Here is a 21579-nt window from a genome sequence, read left to right on the forward strand (position 1 = left end):
ACACAGTATATTTCAGCACATAACTGCACATCAAGTAAAATTTACTTGGGAGGGGTGGCAGCTAACTAGAATTTGAGTTCTTGTTCAGCGACATGGAATGTATGAAGCAAGGGCCTGGCTAAACAGCTTTATATAATACGACCGAGTAAAGTAGGGTAGTACCAACAAAGAATTTGACTAAGCCTTTGGAGCTTCTTGTCCTGACCAAGTTCACCTGTAGTGAGGAGAGAACACCCATTCATGGATCACTCAGGTGGTGACAAGGAAACGAGGTAATGCCTTTACTTTCACAGCATATGAGTGGCCTCTCTGGGCTGTGGGCAGAAGCTGCCATGGCCTGGAGGCAGGTCCTGCCATTTTGAAAGTGCCTCCATATCACCCTTCCACATTCCTTTTGTGTTTGTAAATGTATGTCTGTCTATATAATCTCCCCCTCTATTCTGGCAGGAAACTCATTTTGTAATGGAACAAAATCAGTCAGCTAGAGTGTCCACTAAATCGCTGTTGCGATATACAAAGGGGCTGGGTTGATATTTGATGTCGAAGAAAGAAAGAGAAAGTGGCCCTGAAGATGAGCCTGGGCCGAGAGGAAAACAGATCAGGCACCCTGAGACCTGGGAGGCACAAGCATGACGAATTTCTACCTACTGTCTTGGTACAATGTCGACTAAATGTGTCTTTCCACTTTACATCTCAAAACTTAGGTAATGGGGTAGGAAAGCTTAGTGTAACTGAGACAGAATTGAGGACAATGAAGTCTGCTGGCCTGGCTTCCCGCTGTAATAACATGCTGGATATTCATCTCAGCTAAGCCACTTCAGACAATAAAGGAAAGGTCTTAGGATGTCAAATAATTAGTACTAGGCCTATGTCGCTGCTGTACATTGTATTTATGTCTCACTGTGTAACACAGAGCAAGTCACTGCTGTCTGGAATTTTTCATCTGTAAAATTATATTACAGCTAAGAACTGACCTACCAGAGGGCCAGAGAGTTCCAGCCCTTTAACACCCTGGTATTGCATTAGGGTTGCTCAACCCAAGGGTCATGATGCCTAACTCTCTGGCCATGGAGAATCGTTTGTGTGGCTAGAATTTCCTGCTGTGCCCCCAGCCCAATGCCAGGAAATCTCTCCTCTGTTTTTTTTAATTGATCTTTTGTTCGTATGTGTTGTTTCTTCTTTTCTTTGTAGGCTATGAGAAACTGAAGTAAAAGAGGATGGCTAGTGATCTAGTAGGAACTGGATTTCAGTTTTGAATCTGAGTACTTGGTGACATGAGATAGGGTGTTGATAGGTTCACCCATCACCTAACAGCAGAGCAAGGAGAAGATAAGATGGGATGCCAAGCACAAGAATAGATTTCTGAAGGGTCCCAGGGCCCATGCAGAGGGGCCAGACCCACACAGATCCCTACAGTAACTTAGGAGCTGGCACAAGGCAGTGAATTTAAGGGCAGTTGGTCCTTCACTCTAGGTATGTCCCTTTATGGTTTGGCAGCCAGGTGTATGCCAGCTTTTCAGGGGCAGGCATTGAAAGCTGCTTTGGGAAGCACAGCTGGCAGACCCTCCAGATTCTCGAAATTTCACCACTGTCCCTGGTATGTTGGCTAGGCCTGCCTCACTCCTTTCCCTCTTACTGACTCTCAAGAAAGGGATGCCAACCTGTCTGCTTTGTCTGGGAGACTTCCGCTGTTTCTGAGAAATACTGGCTATTGAGAATACCTTCCGGTCTCTGGTCCTCCCCAGTTCAATCAGCCACAGACAGGGCACTTGTTCCCTCCTTGCACCTTGAGGGACAATCCACCCACCTGCCTCCTCACTCCTCACTCTCAATGCTTACCCAGCCTAGGCTGGAGCCCACCTGAAATGGGGAGGGCCAGGACAACTCTCTTCAGAAGTAAGGGGTGTGGGCGACTTTGTAATGTCTGAGGCTTTGGGTTTCTGAAAATGTCACTGTGTTTTTGCTGAGTCATGGCCAGTTTTCCTGATCTCCATTTTTCCTCTTACTGCTTTTGCCCCTTTTGTCTGGTCCTCATTCCTTGGAACTCAGAGATCACAAAATGTCTCCTGGGAATAGATGTACTGAGGCACTGCTACCCTCTTTCTCTCTCTCTCACACACACCCACACATACACACACACACACAGAGGAAACCTCATGAAATCTACAGGAAAAAGTATTAGTTTGGTGCAAAAGTAATTTGCGATTTTTGCCATTCCTTTCAATGCCAAAAAACACCATTACTTTTGCACCAACCTAATATTTGGCATTCAATTACTTCTCAAGCAACTGATTGCCTAATCTCTTTTCCTTTAAAAAAATTTATGTTCTACCTGTAGAAAACAATATATACTTTTGTTTTTTAAATTATTCAAACTGGAAAGTACAAAAAAGTTTTAAAAATCACTCCAGTATTCCATCATTAAGACCACCCTTGTTCCTTTTACGTAAGAATTGTTCCTGTGATCTCTCAATGTATACTGATAGGCATAACTTTCTAAAAATGAGATCTTACTGCTGTTTACTTTTTAAAATCAAAAGTATTAAGTTTGCCTGAATTTAGACTAAGAAAAAGATTATTAGGAACCTTTAAAAATTCCTAATATAAAAAATATCACTTTAACACATGAAATATTCATTCCTAAAAGGATTCTTTTTGTTTGGGGTAGGGGGAGGAGTTGCAAAACTTTAAGATATGGGAACCACGACATTTTTTAACTCATTTATTTTAGACCCTGGCTTTTAGGGCCATGGCTTGTATTTTACACTTGTTTAGAAGCTATGTTCTTCAAAAATAAAATTAGAACTCACCAGGTGTTTTAATTATTCTTTACACTCCTGCTTCAACACTTTTGCATCGTGCTTGCTATCTACGTAACACGAAGAATCCCCCTCCACTGGGACAACCATCTAGAAAGGGGGAAGAGAAGGAGAGGTTAAGGAAGAGACTGAGAGGATCAGATATCTAGAGAAAATCCATTTGAAGCAAGGTAGACTGGCTTTCTGCCTAATTCCCCCTTTCTCTTAGCAATAACAGTTTCATAATTAGCTTTAGCCAGATTTCTAGACAATTAATCCTCCCACCACAACCTGCCCTACACCATTGTGACTTGGAAAAAAAATTAACCCCATTTTAATGGTACTGATCTACTTACATATGTTCTTATAAAACTGCTTTAAAAATGCAGTATAAGTAAGTGTAATGCTTAGAAAGCTGTGGGGCATGTCTCAGTATCAAAGCATTACTGAATTCAAAACAGCATGGGTATACCGGTATTCCAACCTGTACTCACATTTCTTCTAACATTTTAGGATGTGCCATAGCATAGGTCAAGGTTGCTTATTAAACTTTCAATCTTCTCCTGTTCTTTGGCATCCCAAACTCCCTGACCCCTCATACTTCCTACCCCAGGAGAACTTGCCCTTCCATCCACAGCATTTTATCCTGCCATCTTGGTCCCTCAATCTTCCCCCCTCCTTTTCTCCCCTTCCAGTGTGCTCCTCAGTAGTCATGAGCCTGGGCGCTTGCAGCTCCCGCTCAGGAATGCGCTTGCCTTGCTTTCGTCCTTTCTCTTTTCAGAGAGGAGTGGGGAAGAGAGAAGATGAGCAAATATGCCATAAGAGGGGAAAGGCAGGGTCTGTCACCTCCACTTTGCTGATGATTTATGTCATGTTGCACTGGCTTTGTGGCTGGGCCCTTGTGAAAGGTGTGAATAGTGGTGGGGTGGGGGACAGATTGTTTGAAACTTACCATCTCTCTCTAGTTGGTTTTGTTGGTTTCTCTACTCCTAGAAGCAGAGGGAAAAGAGGGGGAAGTTAAATATGTGGTGATGGTACTACCTTTTAATCAGTGTCTCCAAATATCCTCCAGAGCAGATTTTCTCAGCATTGGCCAGCATGAAACGAGGGTCTTTTTAAAGATCATTTTCTTTCTTGGATCAAAGTTTGTTTGTTTGTGATTCTGAGTTCCATTCCTGTGTGTCTCTGTGGTAGGGCCTTGAATAGAGGACTAGAAGGAGAAGAATAAAAAGAAAAGTGTATATCAGGTGCTTTTAAAAAAATCAATTCAAACGAAAATTGCAAAAGGGTGCCTGGACAGCCAGGCTGACAGTGACCAGAGCTGGAGAGAGAGGCTCTGCCTGGTAACAGAGCTCTGATTGGCCAGACCTGTGCAAGGACTAGGCCTATAGGGACGGCTCTGAGCTGAGCTTCTGCAGGCAGCTGAACTTGGCAGGCACAAGCAAGCCCTGCAAAGACACGCTCAAAACAATCCAGAGTACAGACAGCTGCTGGCGAGAAGAAGCTGTGAGTACTGACAGCACTTGGGGTTGTGAGCCTGCCACTTAACTCTACAGCCTACTGCCTCTGCCTCTTGTGGTTAGATTTCTGTCTTCCAGATGATTAACTCTTTGAGACATGGTCTTATCAACAGTGGTAACACAGGCAGGGAGTGTCTTTGAAAAACAATTGGCCAGGGAGTCAGGGGTCTAGGTCTATACCAGGCATTAAATACTGTATGTATTAGCATGAACAGGGGTGTCTGCTTGACACTGTGGTACATGCTCCACACCACCAATCCCTCATACAGCCCAAGAAGATAGAAACAGTAACGATCCCATTTTCCAGAGAAGAGAACAGAATCAGGCCCTGCACACACAGTCTGCAACTATTTGGGGGCACATGTGGACTCTCAACTATCTGCCGGTCGACAGCAGTTCAGTGTCAACTGGAAGACAGGCTGCTCTAAGGCAACGATGTCTTCTGGCCAATTTTGGGCTAAAACTGAAGTATTAGGTAGAGCCAATTGTTCCTATTATTAAAAATAAAACACTGGGAGAAAAGATTGAAAAACGAATATTTTTTAGTGAGGAATTAATAGATATTTGTATTCACAAACTGAGTACTTAAATGCAGTTTAAAATGAAGGGACTGGCCAGTTGTGGTGGCTCATAGCTGTAATCCCGGCACTCTGGGACACCAAGGCGGGAGGATCACCTGAGGCCAGAAGTTCAAGACCAGCCTGGCCAACATGGTGAAACCCCGTCTCTACTAAAAATACAAAAATTAGCCTGGCATGGTGACATGTGCCTGTAGTCCCAGCTACTCAGGAGGTTGAGGCAGGAGAATTGCTTGAACCTGGGAGGCAGATGTTGCAGTGAGCTGAGATCACGCCACTGCACTCCAGCCTGGGCGACAGAGCGAGGCTCCATCTCAGAAAAAAAAAAAAAAGGAAGGGATTGTATCTATATGCAAGAAAATATACAGTTCAAAAACATATTGTTTACTGGAAACAAATTGCAAAACAATTCATGCAGTATATTATTCAGCCAAAATTTTACAACTACAAAGCAATACCATCTATTATCTGATATATAAAATCTGTAATGAGCTAACAAAAACATGGACTGGAATAGTATATATCAAATTATTGACAGTGGTCATCACTGGAGAGAAAGAAGCAAGACTAGGATGGAGAGGAGGAACAAAATGGTTTTCAATTTTAACTGTGAGATATACTATCTGAAGCCTAAGTGACAAAAAGTGAACATTTTAAATATGAGCAGGGGATATGTCTATCATATTATTCTTCTGCTTTTTCTGAATTAGAAAAAAATAGGAGGGTCTTTCCCGGGGGCATCTTCATTGTGCCATCCTGCTCATGTGATGGGAAGAAATTCATCCCTGGTGTTATTGCTCCTAGGAACATCCTGCGGGAGATGAAAGTGTGCGTGCTGTTTTGAAATTAAAAGCAAAGCAGGAAAAGTCAAGACTCCTCTTTTTCCGAGAGAAAAACTTGCAGAACCTGTGGAGTTGTTACCCCCATACTGTTGAGAATCCTCACTCTTCCCTTCCCTTCTCAGCCAGAAAGCAGCCTTTATTATTTTTTATTTTTATTTTTTGTACAGGGCTCCCAGCCAGCCTCAAGGGTCTATGTATGCTAATGTGATTGCGTGTTTTTCTAACCACTTCGAAGGTCATGTTCACTTATCTGTGAAAACAAGTTCTCATTCCTTGCACCCTATTTGCCTTCATGTCTCAGGAAATAGGGACGGGCAAATCACTTGCCAGGTGGGAAGAAAATAAAGGAATGTTGTACACACACCCAACTCTGAAGACCAGAGCGGAAAGGGAACCTGTCTGTGTATCCCAAGGGGGCTGTGAGCAGGAGAGAAAGACAGAAATACAGCAGAGAGATGTGACTTACATGTCCTAATCTCCCCACTCCTGAGGTGAACCCCAAGATCAGAAGGAGGCATAGTGAACATTTCCAACTAGATATGGAAGGAACCTGAGAATATTTGGAGGAGGTGACCAGCGACACTGTTTCCCAAACACAGCTTAGGGGAGACTGGGAGCATCTTGGAAGAGCCCCACACAGAGCCATGTTCAGCATGGCCTGAGTGAGGGCAGAAACTTTAGCAGTGGAGCAGGAAAGTGACCAGCTAGGCAAGCCTCCAGCAGCACTGCTTGCACTCCATGGCCTGCCCGGGCTGAACAGTGGACCTAAGAATTCATAAGTGCTCCAGAGAGGGACAAGGAGGGACTAAGAGGGCCCTGAGTTAAGAAAAAGACATCACATTGCCCCCAAATGCCACTGGGGACCAGTGGTGCAGAGTGAATCAATCGGTGACTGTGATACACAGTTTAGTTTGTCCTCTGTCATAAGAATAAATATCAGATATCATAATCAGGGAAAGCACAAAGAAGAGAGCTTTTGAGAGCTGTTTACCTAGAATTTAAATTCTTCATGTTCACTTTAGTACCTCTTTAAATGCTCAATTCCTGCGAAAACATGTATTGTAACCCAGTGCTATCACTCTAAAAGCTGTGGTAGAAGGTGTGGAGTTTTAAGTATGGAAGAGGGTATGTGCTAAATAGAAAAGGTAAGTAGAAAGCTTTTTAAAAATCTGGGTAAATGCACACACATATCCACATGCAGGATGCACAAATGAACCCTATGAGGGCTCTGACACCAAGAAACTGGCAGTACCTGGACTACAGATTCAGCAGGAACAAGTCCACAAACTGAGCAGGCAGTTAATGAGCTTAGCACCCATCATCCCTGGCTCAGAGTATGGCCCTGGAATTCTTTGTTGCAATAAAATATAAAATAGAACCTGAAAAGAAGCTTGGCTATGAGCAAGTAAGGCTTCCTTCATTTGCCTGGTCCCGCAGGCTCTCTGTTGCAGTGGCGGCAAACCCACCCAGATGGGTTGTGCTCTGCAACTTCAAGCAGCCCTGTCACCAGTGAGGGTGGTGGCAATGCTCCAGGCCCCTTGGGGCAGGGGAGGTAAGAAAGCATGCCATCTGGTGCTGTCCCCCTTGCTGACCTGGGCAGTGGGCACATTCCTCAGTTCCCTCTGACCCATGGGCTGTCCTGAACTGAACTCTGCTCAGCTCCATCCCCTCTGCTCGCCTGCTCCCTGCAGAGTGAGCCCGCCCCTTGCTGGCTAGGCTTTCCCTGCCTTATTTGGTTTAAATTACTTTTTTGAACTTTGGTCTCATTATTTTTGGACCATCATTTGGTCTGGAAGATTTTCTTTCCACGGGTTCCTTCTGTTCTTCCTTTTCACCCTCTTGAATGCGCTTCCCAAGGCCTCTTTTTGCAGTTTCTTTTGGGTGGTTTTTATTACCTTCATGCATCTAATCTGAGTAGGGAGAAGCTCCAAGATCATTGTTATCTTCCCGCTTGGAATCCTGCTTGTTTGGTTGTTATGGGAGCTCCTCCATTTAAAGGGCTGGGGAACCCTGCTTCTCCAGGAGCTCGTGACCCAGCTCCCAGAATGGCCTTTTCCAACACAACATGAGAAACCAGCTTCAGCGGCAACCCTGCAGGGCCACAACCCATCCTCACTCTCAGAAACAAACCCATAGATCTGGGGCCACCCCTCTAGGCACACACCTAAAGATACCATAGCACTATTTCTTTCTCTCCTCTTATAGCAAGAGTTTGATTTTATAGTTGAACTGGTTTGGATGGTTCAGGCTGCAAGTAACAGAATATATCTCAACTGGCTTGAGCAATGAAGAAAACATTATCTCCTATAACAAAAGTCTATGGGTAGGACAATTCTGAGGCTGGTGAGTTCAAAGCTCACAGACATCAACAAGGCCCTGGTTCTTTCTGTCCTCCTGCTCTAGCACCCTCATGTATGGGCTCATCCTTGGGTTAGCTAATCTACTAGTGAAACGTGACTACCATAGTCTTACCCATTGCTATGGTCTGAGTGTTCGTGTCCCCTGCAAGTTTCTATGTTGAAACCTAACCACTAATGTGATAATATTAAAAGGTGGGGCCTTTGGGAAGTGATTTGGTCATGAGGGTGGAGCCTTCATGGTTGGGATTAGTGCCTTTAAAAAAGAGGTCCCAGAGACCTGTCTTGCCCCTTCCACCATGTGAGGACACAGCACCATCTATGAACCGGGAAGCAGGCTCTCACCAGACATTGAATCTGCCAGTGCCTTGATCGTGGACTTCCTAGATTCCAGAACTGTGAGAAATAAATTTCTGTTTTTTATAAGCTTCTTAGTTTATGGTATTTTGTTATAGAAGCCCAAAAGACCAAGACACCCAGACACCACAACATCCAACAGAAAAGAGAGGTCATCTATTCTCACATGAATACACCTTTCATGGAAACCCCTCCATGGGATAAGGCCTTTTCTCACATCTTATTGCCCGTGCCCAAACCAATTCCTATCAAGAAGAACAGGACCACTATTGACTCGGATCAACCATAAATAAAGTTCTGGAGTTGAAGAGGGGCTCCATCTTTCCAGAAGTTCATAACTTCACAGAGGAAGGCAAAGGCCTGAACCCACCAGTAGGCCTTTTAAAAGAGAGGAAAGGGGGAGTGTGTTGATGGGTAGACTCACAGCTCTCTCTGCTACCCTGTAAGAGAAAATCCAGATTTCTGTCACAAAGTTTTTGTTCCTGTATTTCTGATTCACCCTACTTCTCTCCAGTAACTCTGATGTTTTTTGTTTTCTAATGTCTCTATATTTTTTATGTCTCCTGGGGAGGCAGAATATTATAACAATTAAGTACTTGAATTTAGAGTTAATTAATCCTGGATTTGAGGCCTAGCTCTACCATTTACTAGCTGGGAACTTTTTCAAGTTACCTTATCTCTCTGGATTTTTGTTTTCTCATTCAGAATAGCAAATAATAATAGCAACCACTTATATAGAGATTACTATATACCAATCAGTCTCCTAAGTCTTTGCATATATCAACAGATTTAAGCTGCACAACAATGCAGTGAGATAAATACTCCTACTCCCCACTTTTAAAATGAGAGAGGCTGGGTGCAGTAGCTCATGTCTGTAATCCTAGCACTTCAAGAGATCGGGGTGGGAGAATCCCTTGAGCCCAGGAGTTCAAGACCAGCCTGGGCAATGTAGCGAGACCCAGTCTCTACAAAAAACAAAAAACTTAGCCAGGAGTGGTGGTGCACACCTGTGGTTCCAGCTACATGGGAGGCTGAGACAGGAGGACTGCTTGAACACAGGAGGTTGAGGCTGTAGTGAGCCATGTTAGTGCCACTGCACTCCAGCCTGGGTTAAAGAGCATGACCTAGTCTCAAAAAAATAAATAAATAAATAAACAAACCAAGGCACAGAGAAGTTAAGTAAGCTGCCATAATCACACAGCTTGTAAGGAGCAAAGCTGTGATCTAACACTATAGAGTCTATGACCCCAATCACTTCATCATACTGCCTCTTTCCCCTGCCCCCCACCCCACCACCCAGGAGTTTAAGAGTGGAGATTTAATAGGCAGAAGAAAGAGAAAGGAAAACGGCTCTCTATCTAGTGTGAGAGAGAGGACTTCTGAGAGGAAAGGCCCTCATACTGTCTCTTAATGAAATACAAAGGCAATCAAAACAGTGCTCATAGGCTGAAGATTATTAAGAAGATAACACAGGTCAAACATTTAGCAGAGAGGCTTGAACACAGCATATACTCTAAATATTAGGTAAGAAATTCTACACAATCACTTCACATGTATACAAGTCAGCCTGGCATACAGTGAGAGAATTAAACACCCCCTTTCTGGTCCTCCTTGGGCCAAACCTCTGTCAGTTTCACAACTTGTTCTAGAACCTAGTCCGTGGTTTACTTACAAAGTATTTCTTTTACTTTCTTAGCTATTAATAGAACAAAGCAAAACCTCTGTGAGTACAAAATTATGTGATCCAGAGCCCAGCCTGTGTCTACCTGACTGTGACCTAGAGAGTCCTGTCCAAATCCTTCTCCAGATCTAAAGAAATCCCCCATTGCCATAAACTCATACTGGTCCTAATTCTGTTTCCACAGTCATACAGTTCTACTTCTCATTTTATTCTCCTTCAAAAATTGTGAAGTATTTCTAATACAGGATATAAAAAATTCTAGAGAACAACTTAAAACACACATATGTGCCACAACCAAAATTTTGAAAAATATTAATGTTATCATATATGTTTCATGCCTTTTAAAAATAAATAAAACACTAAAATACAACTGAAGCCCCATCCCCTCATTTTCTTCCCCTTTTTGGTAACCCCACACCTAAAGATATGTATCCCACTTCCATGAGTTTTTATATTTTTAGTACATTTTTATACAAAAACATTTATTATCGTTTTGTGTACCTGGTAACTTTAAAAATAAATGATGCCATACTGTTTATAAGATTCTGCTCCTTGCTTTTTAGTAAATCAATGTTTATTTTCACTTCTTTTGTGTTTTCTCCTTTTATGCTTCTTTTTTAAATCTTTTTTTTCTCCTTCCGTCTTGTGTTAGATTAACAGGGCTTTAGCTATTCTCTCCACATCAACACCTTTTCACCAATCAGCTTCTGACTTAGACGTTACATTGTATTTCTTTCTTTCTTTCTTTCTTTTTTTTATTTTTTTGAGACGGAGTCTTACTCTGTCGCCCAGGCTGGAGTGCAGTGGCGCAATCTTGGCTCACTGCAAACTCCACCTCCTGGGTTCACACCATTCTCCTGCCTCAGCCTCCCAAGTAGCTGGGACTACAGGTGCCCACCACCATGCCTGGCTAATTTTTTTGTATTTTTTTTTTTTTAGTAGAGACAGGGTTTCACTGTGTTAGCCAGGATGGTCTCAATCTCCCGATCTCATGATCCACCTGCCTTGGCCTCCCAAAGTGCTGGGATTACAGGTGTGAGCCACCATGCCCGGCCTGTATTTCTTATATTTTAATGGTTACTGATAAATTGTTAAATATACATATATATACAGTCTTGCATCACTTAACAACAGGAATATGTTTGAGAAATGTCTCATCAGGCAATTCTGTCATTGTGCAAACATCATAGAGTGTACTTATACAACCCTAGATGGTATAGCTGATTACACATCTAGGCTATATGGTATAGCCCATTGCTGCTAGGCTACAAACCTGTACAGCATGTTTTGGTAATGAATACTGTAGAAAATTGTAAGTATTTGTGTATCTAAACATATTTAAATATAGAAAAGGTATGGTAAAAATATGATATTATAATCTTCTGGGACCACCATCATATATGTGGTCCATCATTGACCAAAATACTGTGCAGTGCCTGATCTCACAGAAATTTTTGCTAAGTTCTAAGTTTATTCATAATTTCTAGAATCCTCTTAAACAAAACAGAAATCTTAGTATGTTTTAACTAGTTTATTGAGCACTCCCTACCACCAACATTCTTTGATGCTATTGTCTAGACTTTTGGCCCCATTTTTTAATACAAAATTTATTTTTATGTAGTTAATAGTTAATGCACTTTTACTGAACTACTTTGCAAATTTTTCTCTCTTGCTCCCAATTGTTCTCTCTGATTTCTCTTTTCTCTTTCTTGAACTAAATGCAAGGGTCTGGGAGCAGTAAATTTTCTTAGTCTTTTTGTAACTTAATGTATCCTTATTTTGCCCTCACAATTGATTAATTTAGCTGGGATGAAATTCTAGGTTGACTTTTTTCTTACTGCTATGAAGATATCAACTCATCTGCAATGGGGGGTCTAACCTAGCTGAAGATCATTCTTTTGTGAATATAATCATTAATCCTTTGTGAGTAAGCTGTCTTTTCCTTCTGGTAGCTTCTAATATGCATTTATTTTTATTATTCATGTTCTACAGTTTCACTACAGTGTAAATAGATGTGGTTTTATTTTCATTTGTTCTGTTTGCATTTTATATGAACTTTCACCAAAAGATTCACGACTTCAATTCTGGAAACTTACATCATTCTCTATTTCTTTTCCCTGGAACTCCTAATCAGATGCATACTGGAGTCTCTCAATCCATTTCTATTCCCCTTAACTTCCCATACAAACATTAATATGTTTGTATGCATATATATGCATAATTTTTCTTTTTGTCTATATTTTGTTTATATTTCTGAGTTCTATTTTCCCATTGTAATAGATTATCCAGAGAAACAGAACCAATATGGTGTGTATATATATAGAGAGAGATTTGTTATAAGGAATTGTCTGACACAATTATGGAGACTTTCAAGTTTAAATCTGCAGTGTGGGCCAGCAGGCTTGAGATGCAGGACAGCTGATGGTGCAGATGAAGTCCTATTAAGTGATCTGCTGGAGAATCTCCTCTTACTTGAGAGAAGATTGGCTTTTGTTCTATTCAGTCCTACTCATCTGATTTGAAGAGACCCGCTCATGTTATGGAGGGCAATCTGCTTTACTCTGCCAATTGAAATGTTAAATTCACCCAAAAATATCCACACAGAAACACCCAGAATAATGTCTGACCAAATATCTGGGCAACCCATAGCCCAGTCAAATTGCCACATAAAATTAATTATCACTGCCATTTAAATACTCTCTTTTTATTGTTTGCTCTAAACTCTACTTCAGAATTTATTCCATTTATTGAGTATTTTTTAAAATAGCAATTTTTTAGTACACAATTTACTATTGTTACTATATTCTCTTATATAGGTTTAATTTTTGCTTTTTTGTTTCATCATTTCTTATTTTATCTTTTAATTTTTTATTATACTTTATCTCTGACAATCCTAAAGACTTCATTTTAAATCATTTTCAAATTGTCCTATCATTTTCATTTCATCTGACGTGAATTTATTTTCCCACATTTTATTTTGTTAAGTGCTTGTCTTATGGTTAATATTCCTCATGTGTCTCGGATTTTGGTTTTATAGGTTCATGTTCTATGAGTCCACTTCAGGTTATATATGGGCAGTTTGGGATTTCTATCTTGGTGTGATATTAGGAATATCAGATGTAATCTCTGTATCAGTCCATTTTCACACTGCTGATAAAGACATACCTGAGACTGGGTAATTTATAGAGAAAAAGAGGTTTAATGGACTCACAGTTCCCCGTGGCTGGGCAGGCCTCACAATTATGGTGAAAGATGAAGGAAGAACAAAGGGACTTCTTACATGGCGGCCGGTAAGAGAGAAATGAGAACCAAGCAAAAAGGGATTCCCATTATAAAACCACCAGATCTCCTCAAACTTATTCACTAGCACTAACAATATGGGGGAAACCACACCCAAGATTCAATTATCTCCCTCCAGGTCCCTTGTGCAACATGTGGGAATTATGGGAGCTACAATTCAAGATGAGATTTGGGTGGGGAAACAGAGAAACCATATCAATCTCTAAGCTAGCCGGTGCCTTGACCCAGGCCTTCCCTTAGGGGCTGTGCTCCACCTTCTTCTGCCCTCCTAGACATGCAGTTTTATGTAAGCCATAGATTCATGTTGCAGCATTTTTCCCCAGCCTCTTCATGACTTGACAGCAAAAGCAGAAATATGGGGATTTCTATACCCAATTTTAAACTAACAGAATTGCATATGCAGCTTCCTCTGCCTACTTTTTTGACCCGTGGCCCCACAGGGCTGGAGATTCAACTACATTGACATGGCTTGTATTTTACCGATCACTGTGATGGGTCAAAAGCAGAGTAAAGGCCTCAAAACGTGAAGTGATAACATGGTTTTGACTAAAGTTCTCCCACTTCTATTCTCCCTCTATTGTTACAGCTTCTCTAATGGTTCTCTTTGTATTCCTGGCATTCTCTGGAGGCTTCTGATAAAAACAGGGTCTTTAATTGCCCCCCTTTTCCAGTCAGGTCCCCAATAAGAAACAGATGTTGTACTCAAATGGGGTAATTGAGGAGAGTTTACTAAAGGGACTGCTTGCAAAGATGTAGTCCAAGCTAAGATAAATTGGAAAGGATTGGTGAAGCTCCCAAGCCAACAACAACAGGCCTAGTAGAGAACTATCATTGTGCTATAGGAGAGAGCTGCCTGGCAGGAGTGCTAGCCTTTGATAGAGGAACATGGTCCACTACTGAACCTTAAGTTGGTAAAGAGAGAGACAAAGGAGTAAATACTCCCAACTCCTTCTCCTGCCCTTTGATCCTCTGCTTCCCATGGGCCAAACTCAACAGGAAATCAGACTGCAAGGGACCCCTTAACATAGTCAAGAAAGGTCAGCCTCTCAGGGCACAGAGTAGGGCAAGGAGTGGATCTGGATGTGGTAAAGAAAGAACACGCAGAATACAGAATAGCCCAAGACTACATTTCTCAGGTCACTTCCATCTTCACATTACAGAAATAAATCATCTTCCTTTTCCACTTCCCCCTCTTTAGCTAATGCCTTTTTTACTTTTTTTTTTTTATTTCATAGGTCATTTCTTGAAAGAGTTGTCTAAAGGCACTGTCTGCACTTTATTCTTATTTGCTACTCAACCTCCTGTTGTTCAGTTTCTGACTTTATAGCCCCCTGAAATTTCTCTCCAGGAAGTTACTGATTTCTTGCTGAATTATAAACCCAATCCAAACTTTTGGATGCTTATCAACTGCATTGAGGCACTCCTTGCCTAAAGCCTCCTCACCTCTTGATCTCTGTGTGACCACTTTCTCTCAGTTCCCCTCCTTTGAAACTGCAGAGGCAGCATGTAAGAGGAGCAACTACCTGAGCTGAATTAAGACCTGAAGGCCCCAAGGGAATGAGGCTAGTGATAGCCAGAGGTGTGGTGCAGGGTGCAGGGTGGGGAGCATGTCCTAACAGAGGAAACCGCACATGTGGTATCCATTGCTTCTTATTTGCCATCAGTGGCTGCATGGTTGACCACCAAACTCTATAGGGTCACTCTGAAGAATAGAAAAAGCCGAAGTGGTCTAGAAGAAATTAGATTTTCTATAGGGAAGACATAAAGAAAACTTGACAGAGGTATCTGTTTTTAAAAATACATAAATCTCGGCCTCGACCAACACTTATTTGATGTGACCCTTTCACCCAAGACCACTTCTTCATCCCACTAGAACCTCAGTTCTCAGCACTGAGCAACATCAGCTGACAGCCTTTCATCCAGCAGGACAACAGAACTGTGGGACCCCAGCAGAGACAAGGCTGTCAGTGAGGCCTGTCCTGGTGGGCTGTCATCCCACGTGGAGAGGTGAGAAAAGTAGGGTGGAAGAGGAAGCGATGCTGAAGACTGAGGAGGCAGGTGGAATTCAAAGTTGGTCTTTTTTTTCTTTTCCAAATTAAAGAGATGTTTTCTCTGCCACAGCTTCTGGGCCCTGATACAGCAATAAGTCAAACACTAGCATTCATCCCCTTGCAAATGGGAACCACCTCCCCACCTTGGAGCACAGACAGATTGTAGTTGAGAGGCCCAGTGGAAAAAGCTGAGTATGGCTGGGCAGCCTCACACAGGCCTTTGCCTCTAGATCCCCTTGAGCTCCCTTCCCAAGAGTCCTTGACAAATATGCAGGGCTAAGAGGCTGTCCAAGGAATGCAGCCGTCTCAGCCATTCATTACCAAGGCTCAAAACCACAGGTGCAGGAAGAGCAGACAGAGCTGGGTAGGATCCGTCTCCGGTGAGGTTTGGAAACGGGAGATACCCCTGACTGGGCAGGCTGAATTGATGTGGTCTGGCCTAGGGGCAAGGGGAGGGACAGAATGACCATCACCACTCTCAGCCAGCCTGGTGGGTCTATGAAAAGAGACATTTGATTCATTCTCAGGCTCTACCCAAGTGACTCTGAAATATTCCTAGACGGTTGCCAGGACAGTCAATAGTGGGTGAAACAAAGACCCAGAAGCCAAAATTCTGGGCTTCCAAGCTGCTTTCTTCAATCTTCTTTAAGTGTTTTCCTTTATGTTTGTTCCTTTATGGCTTGTTCCCCTTCTCTGATAAACTGTAAGACCCCTGAGGTCAGAGGTGCTTTCCTCTCCTGCCCACTCCTTCCCCCTTCTGCTTTCTTTCTCCTGCAAACCTGTGCTAGGACACCTTAAAAAGAAGGATTCCTGATGGACTCAAGATGATTTATCTAATTTGCAACTGGTCAGCCACAGGGCTATGGAGAGGGTGAGCAGGATTGGGGCTGGCAAGAATGATAAGAAGGAACAAACCTGGAACCATGATTACTCATTCATGGTCTTCCAGTTTACACTCTACTGTGATGACCATGAAAGAGAAAAAGAATTAGTAAAAAAGAAAAAAATACATAGACAGACTGCCCTCCCAGACACAGAAAAATGATTTTCTTACCCGTAAGAAAATTCCATCAAACATGAAGATTAAATGGGGACCTAAAATCTGATACCTACCAGTATCTGGACACACCTGGATCCTGTGGAGGTAGCTCTGTGCAGACAGACAAGTTGGAGGGGCAGATGGAATTAGTCAAGTAGGGAGAGTCAGAGAGAACAAGTCAGGAAAGCCCTCCCACAGGAAGAATTTTGAGTAAGGATTTGTGAATGAGAAATCCAGAATAAAAAGAGGCAGGTACAGTTCTCTACAGAGAACTATGGCCAGCAGGGGATATTCACATGAGAGCTGGGCATGCAGACCAGGACCAGGAAACATTCTAGGAGAGCCCAAACATAAGGGGAAGTGGGCACATAGTGAAATGGGGCTGGGGGAGTGAGGTGATGGAGAGACGCTGTCCTAAAAGCTCAAGCTGAGGAGACTGGATTGAGTACAAGGGGACATTGGGAGCCAAGTCAGAGATCCATCCCAGCATCTCTGGAGGTCTGTAAGAAGCTGTGGTCTCTCTCTTCTCTCAAGGAGAATCGCAGGAGCTCTGATGCCTCAGAATTTCCCATGCAGGCAGACCAAGGGGAGAAGGAGAGATGCTTTCTCCAAAGAGCTCAAGAGGAGTCAGGAGAAGGTGGGATTAGCAGCCAGCAGGAAAAGGCATGGACCTCTGGTAAAGCCTTTAGAGATATCTTCCTTTCTCCTGCAGTGGGTGGGGAGAGGTTGTGATGGATATAAAGAGGCCTGATGGAAAGTCTGGATTTACATCAAGTGTGAGGGGAAGGACTCTGGGAAGGACGGCAGTACAGGAAAGTCAACACGTCACTGGCCTTCATTGTATCGGCCACCCAGGACTGAGTTCCGGCATGAGGCTTGTCCATGTTGTTTTTTGTTTGCCCTACACCCACAGCACAGATGGCCCATGGTGTGGAGGAGGCTCATTTCAAATCCATCATCAGTCATCTAAAGTGCACTAAAGTTCAACAAATGATTTCAAGTCCATCTTCAGTCAACTTCAGTGGACTTTTAAAGTTCAACAAATGATTTTTCAATGTCTATCTCAAGCCAGGCACAGGTTTGTTACTGGAAAGCAACACAGGATGTTAACAGAATGGATGTTTCTGTCCTAGAAGAAATGTCTGCATTCTACAAAGAAAAATGGCAGCCAGGCACCATGGCTCATGCCTGTAATCCCAACACTTTAGGAGGCAAAGTCAGGAGGATCATTTAAGGCCAGGAGTTCAAGACCATCCTGGGCAACATAGCAAAACCTGACTTCTACAAAAAAAATTTAAAACATAGCCAGGCATGGTGGCTTGCACCTGTCATCCTAGCTACTCACGAGGCTGAGGCAGGACGATTGCTTAAGCCCAGGAGTTGGAGGTTACCATGAGCTATGATTACACCACTGCACTCCAGCCTAAAGCTAGGCAACAGAGTGAGACTCTGTCTTTAAAAAAATAATAATAATTTTTTAAAAAAGGAAAAATGGAAACTAAACAAGTAAACAAACCGGCATAATCATTTAGTTGCTGCTAAATACTCTGAAGAAGATAAAATATCCAGGCCAGGTCAGGCGTGGTGGCTCATGCCTGTAATCCCAGCACTTTGGGAGGCCAAGGATGGTGGATCACAAGGTCAGGAGTTCGAGACCATCCTGGCCAACATGGTGAAACCCCATCTCTACTAAAAATACAAAAATTAGCTGGGCATGGTGGCGGGCGCCTGTAGTCCTAGCTACTCAGGAGGCTGAGGCAGCAGAATCGCTTGAACCCAGGAGGCAGAGGTTGCAATGAGCCGAGATGGCGCCACTGCACTCCAGCCTGGCAACAGAACGAGATTCCATCTAAAAAAAAAAAAAATCCAGGCCAAAGAGGGAAGGAAGTGGCATGCTAGAGAGTGACTGGCAGTGCCAGGAGGTGAGCAAAGGCCCCTAGGAGGACTGGATGTCAGTGCTGGGACAAGAATGGCAGCAAGGGGCAGCCCAGGGGAGAGGTAGGGGGAGTGCCTCCCCCAGCAGAAGGGAGAAGCACGCTCAATGACCAAATCTGCTGCTGGTGTTTCAGGAAAGGGGTCCTGATCCAGACCCCAAGAAAAGGTTCCTGGATCTCAAGGAAGAAAGAATTCAGGGCAAGTCCATACAGTAAAGGGAAAGCAAGTTTATTAAGTAAGTAGAAGAATCAAAGAATGGCTACTCCATACACAGAGCAGCCCTGAAGGCTGCTAGCTGCCATTTTATGGTTATTTATTGATTATATGCTAAACAGAAGGTGGATTATTCTTGCCTCCCATTTTTAGACCATATAGGGTGACTTCCCGACGTTGCCATGGCATCTGTGAAGTGTCATGGTGCTGGTGGGAGTGTAGCAATGAGGATGACCAGCAGTCACTCTCGTCACCATATTGATTTTAGTGGGTTTTAGCCGGCTCCTTTACTGCAGCCTGTTTTATTTATTTATTTATGACCCGTATTTTGTGCCGACCTCCTATACATCCTGTGACTTAGAATGCCTAACCCTCTGGCAATGCAGCCCAGTGGTCTTAGCCTTATTTTACCCAGTTCCTATTTAAGATGGAGTTGCTGTGGTTCAAATGCCTCTAACACTGGGGCTTATAAAAAGAAAATTAATAAGATATTCAATGTTCAGAGTGAGGGCTGTGGCTAAAATGTCACACCCACAGACAGAAGTGAGGAAAGAAAAGTAAGCTATTGAATGTTTAAGTGGGACTTAACAGAGGCCAAGATAGAGAGAGAGAGACAAAAAGAAATGGGCAGCGGGAGAGCAGCATGTCTCCTATGTGTGTGTGTGTCTGTGTGTCTGTGTGCGTGTGTGTGTCTGTGTGTCTGTGTGTATGTGTGTGTGCATGCATGCAACTCTCATAGTTAATTGGCTTGTGCCCATGGAGTCGGTAAGAGTGCGGCCACTAAGCTCACGCCTGAACACTGCTATAGGGGGCTGGGCAGAGGCTGAATCTGTCTCCAGGAAAGTAATTTACAGGAGTGGAGAGAAAAGCTCTGTGAGCCAGTGCCTGGGGCCTCTCCACTCTCTGGGACAGATCGCTGCCCATATTTTCAGGGTCTGTCTTCCCACAAGATGGTCAAAGCCTCAGGCACAGGGCTGTGCTCAGTACGTCTAGAACAGCCACATCAAGCAAAAGCACAGATTTTCTTTGCACCCTCAACCTTTATTATTGTTTCAAGTCAAGGAAATAGGGAGATGGCTGACACTGAACACTGGACTAATTTCCAAGATTTGTGGGTTCCAGGCCTGGCTGTCCCACTAACTCCCGTATTACTTTCCCTCTGTGGGTTTTACTTTCCCTATATAAAAATTAGGAGACTGGATGTTGATTTCTAAGGGATTTTCCAGCTCTGATAGCTTCATAAATATAGGAAGTTCATAATAAGAAGAGATACATGGGAACTCTAAGCAGCTACAGCATAGCAACATCAAAAATCAAATGGACCACGGAGATGAGATATATTGGTTCAGAAAGTATCTGGCTGCAAGTAGCAGAAAAAGTAACAAAGAATGGCTTAAGCTAAAAGGGTGTTATTTTCTCTTAGAATAACAACTGAATAGGTATAACCTCGAGTCTGTGCTAGGTAGGAAGGAAGTGAAGTTTGGTTAGGGGTGATTGGTATTCAGCTAATGCACTTGGCGGATAAGAAAAACATGATGACTTCAGAGGCATCTGGCAAGCAAGGGAGAGAGGGCCAAAGAAGACCAGTGTGGTCTGTGCAGGGATTCAGTGGTTACCATATCAGAGGAAGAGTTTTGGGAGACAAAATCACCTGCAGGTGGCCTTGAGACAGGGTTGCTAAAGTGCAATGAGGAAAAAGAGAAAACCAATCTCATCTGGACTTTGTTCCTTTCTTAGCATCCCTTACAGATCACAAACTCTTATTTTTATTTTATTTTATTTTATTTTTGGGAGAGATGAGGTCCCGCTATGCTGACCAGGCTGGTCTCCAATTCCTGGCCTCAAGCAATCCTCCTGCCTTGGCCTCCCAAAGTGCTGGGATTATGGGTGTTCCAAGCCAACCACAAACTCAATCATCCCCACTCCACCCTCTTCTGCCTTTCCCGACAGAAACATCTAGAACATTAATAGAAGAGGTAGCAGAGGTGAGAACACATCAGCACAGATACCAATACCAGCCTGCCCTGAGTGGACAGTAACCGGCCTGCAAATGGCAAAGCTAGGAAGGAAAGGAGGCTGGTGGCATTGCAAGTCTGTACCTCAAAAGAGGAGGCATTGGGGTGGCAACGTTGCCAATGGGCTAGAAGTAAGAGTGAGAGCCAGAAGAATCTACCCCACTGTCTGCCAGGTATACCACAGAAGCCAAGCAAACTGCTTCTTTCCTGGGGAGGGTCTCTGTGCTCCAAGAACCATGCTCATCCTAGCAACAGGAAGCTATTTAGTGCCAGCCTGTTGCAATGGACTTCAATGGCTATTTCTCCTGTTAATGCCTTTTCTGTTTTGCTCTCTCAAGATCTTAACTGCAACTGCCCCTATTACTCCAACTGAGATTACAATTTTTGAGAAACCTGCAAACAGGACAGCTTTAGAGTGTACCCCAAATACAAGGACATAGAATCAAATTCCATGAACCCCTATAAATCATGAATCCACTGGAATGGAAACCCCATGGTGGCTAGACTTTGCTGTTTGCTCACTGATGATTCTTGAGTGATAAGAACCAGGCCTGGCACATAGTAGGTACCTTCTATGTGTGCTGAATAAGAGCAGCTGTGTCAGAGAGCTGCTCCAGCACTGCACCCAGTAACATCCCTCCCTGCCAGTAATCAATCATCTTGCCAAAGACCAGGTCCTTTGACTCTTCCTTGCCTCTGGTGAAGTTTCTGTGCACCTGAGGTTAGGAAGTGAGCTCTCTTCCTCTTCACAGCCTGGCGTCCTAGGTACCTTGCCTCTCATAGAACTCCTTCCTATTTCTCACGAGGTCTTAACACTCAGACACCCAGCCTGCCAGCATTCAAACACGATGCTTTTCTCTGCGGCCTGGAAGACAACCATACTTGCCTTCTCG

The 21579-nt window shown here is 43.3% G+C and overlaps 1 long non-coding RNA gene across 7 annotated transcripts in view; it reads right to left on the reverse strand.

Moving 5' to 3' along the window:
- The window catches only part of LOC101058385 (uncharacterized), a 527851-nt gene that overhangs the window by 168333 nt on the left and 337939 nt on the right, over window positions 1-21579 (reverse strand). For all 7 annotated transcript variants that reach the window (XR_010150244.1, XR_010150248.1, XR_010150245.1 and 4 more), the window contains 2 exons: window positions 3840-4008; window positions 2811-2909 (listed from right to left, as the gene is read on the reverse strand). This is a non-coding gene — a long non-coding RNA (uncharacterized LOC101058385). The remainder of the gene's footprint in view (window positions 1-2810; window positions 2910-3839; window positions 4009-21579) is intronic.

Source organism: Pan troglodytes, chromosome 13 (genome assembly GCF_028858775.2).
Source record: "Pan troglodytes isolate AG18354 chromosome 13, NHGRI_mPanTro3-v2.0_pri, whole genome shotgun sequence".
Classification (NCBI taxonomy): domain Eukaryota; kingdom Metazoa; phylum Chordata; class Mammalia; order Primates; family Hominidae; genus Pan; species Pan troglodytes.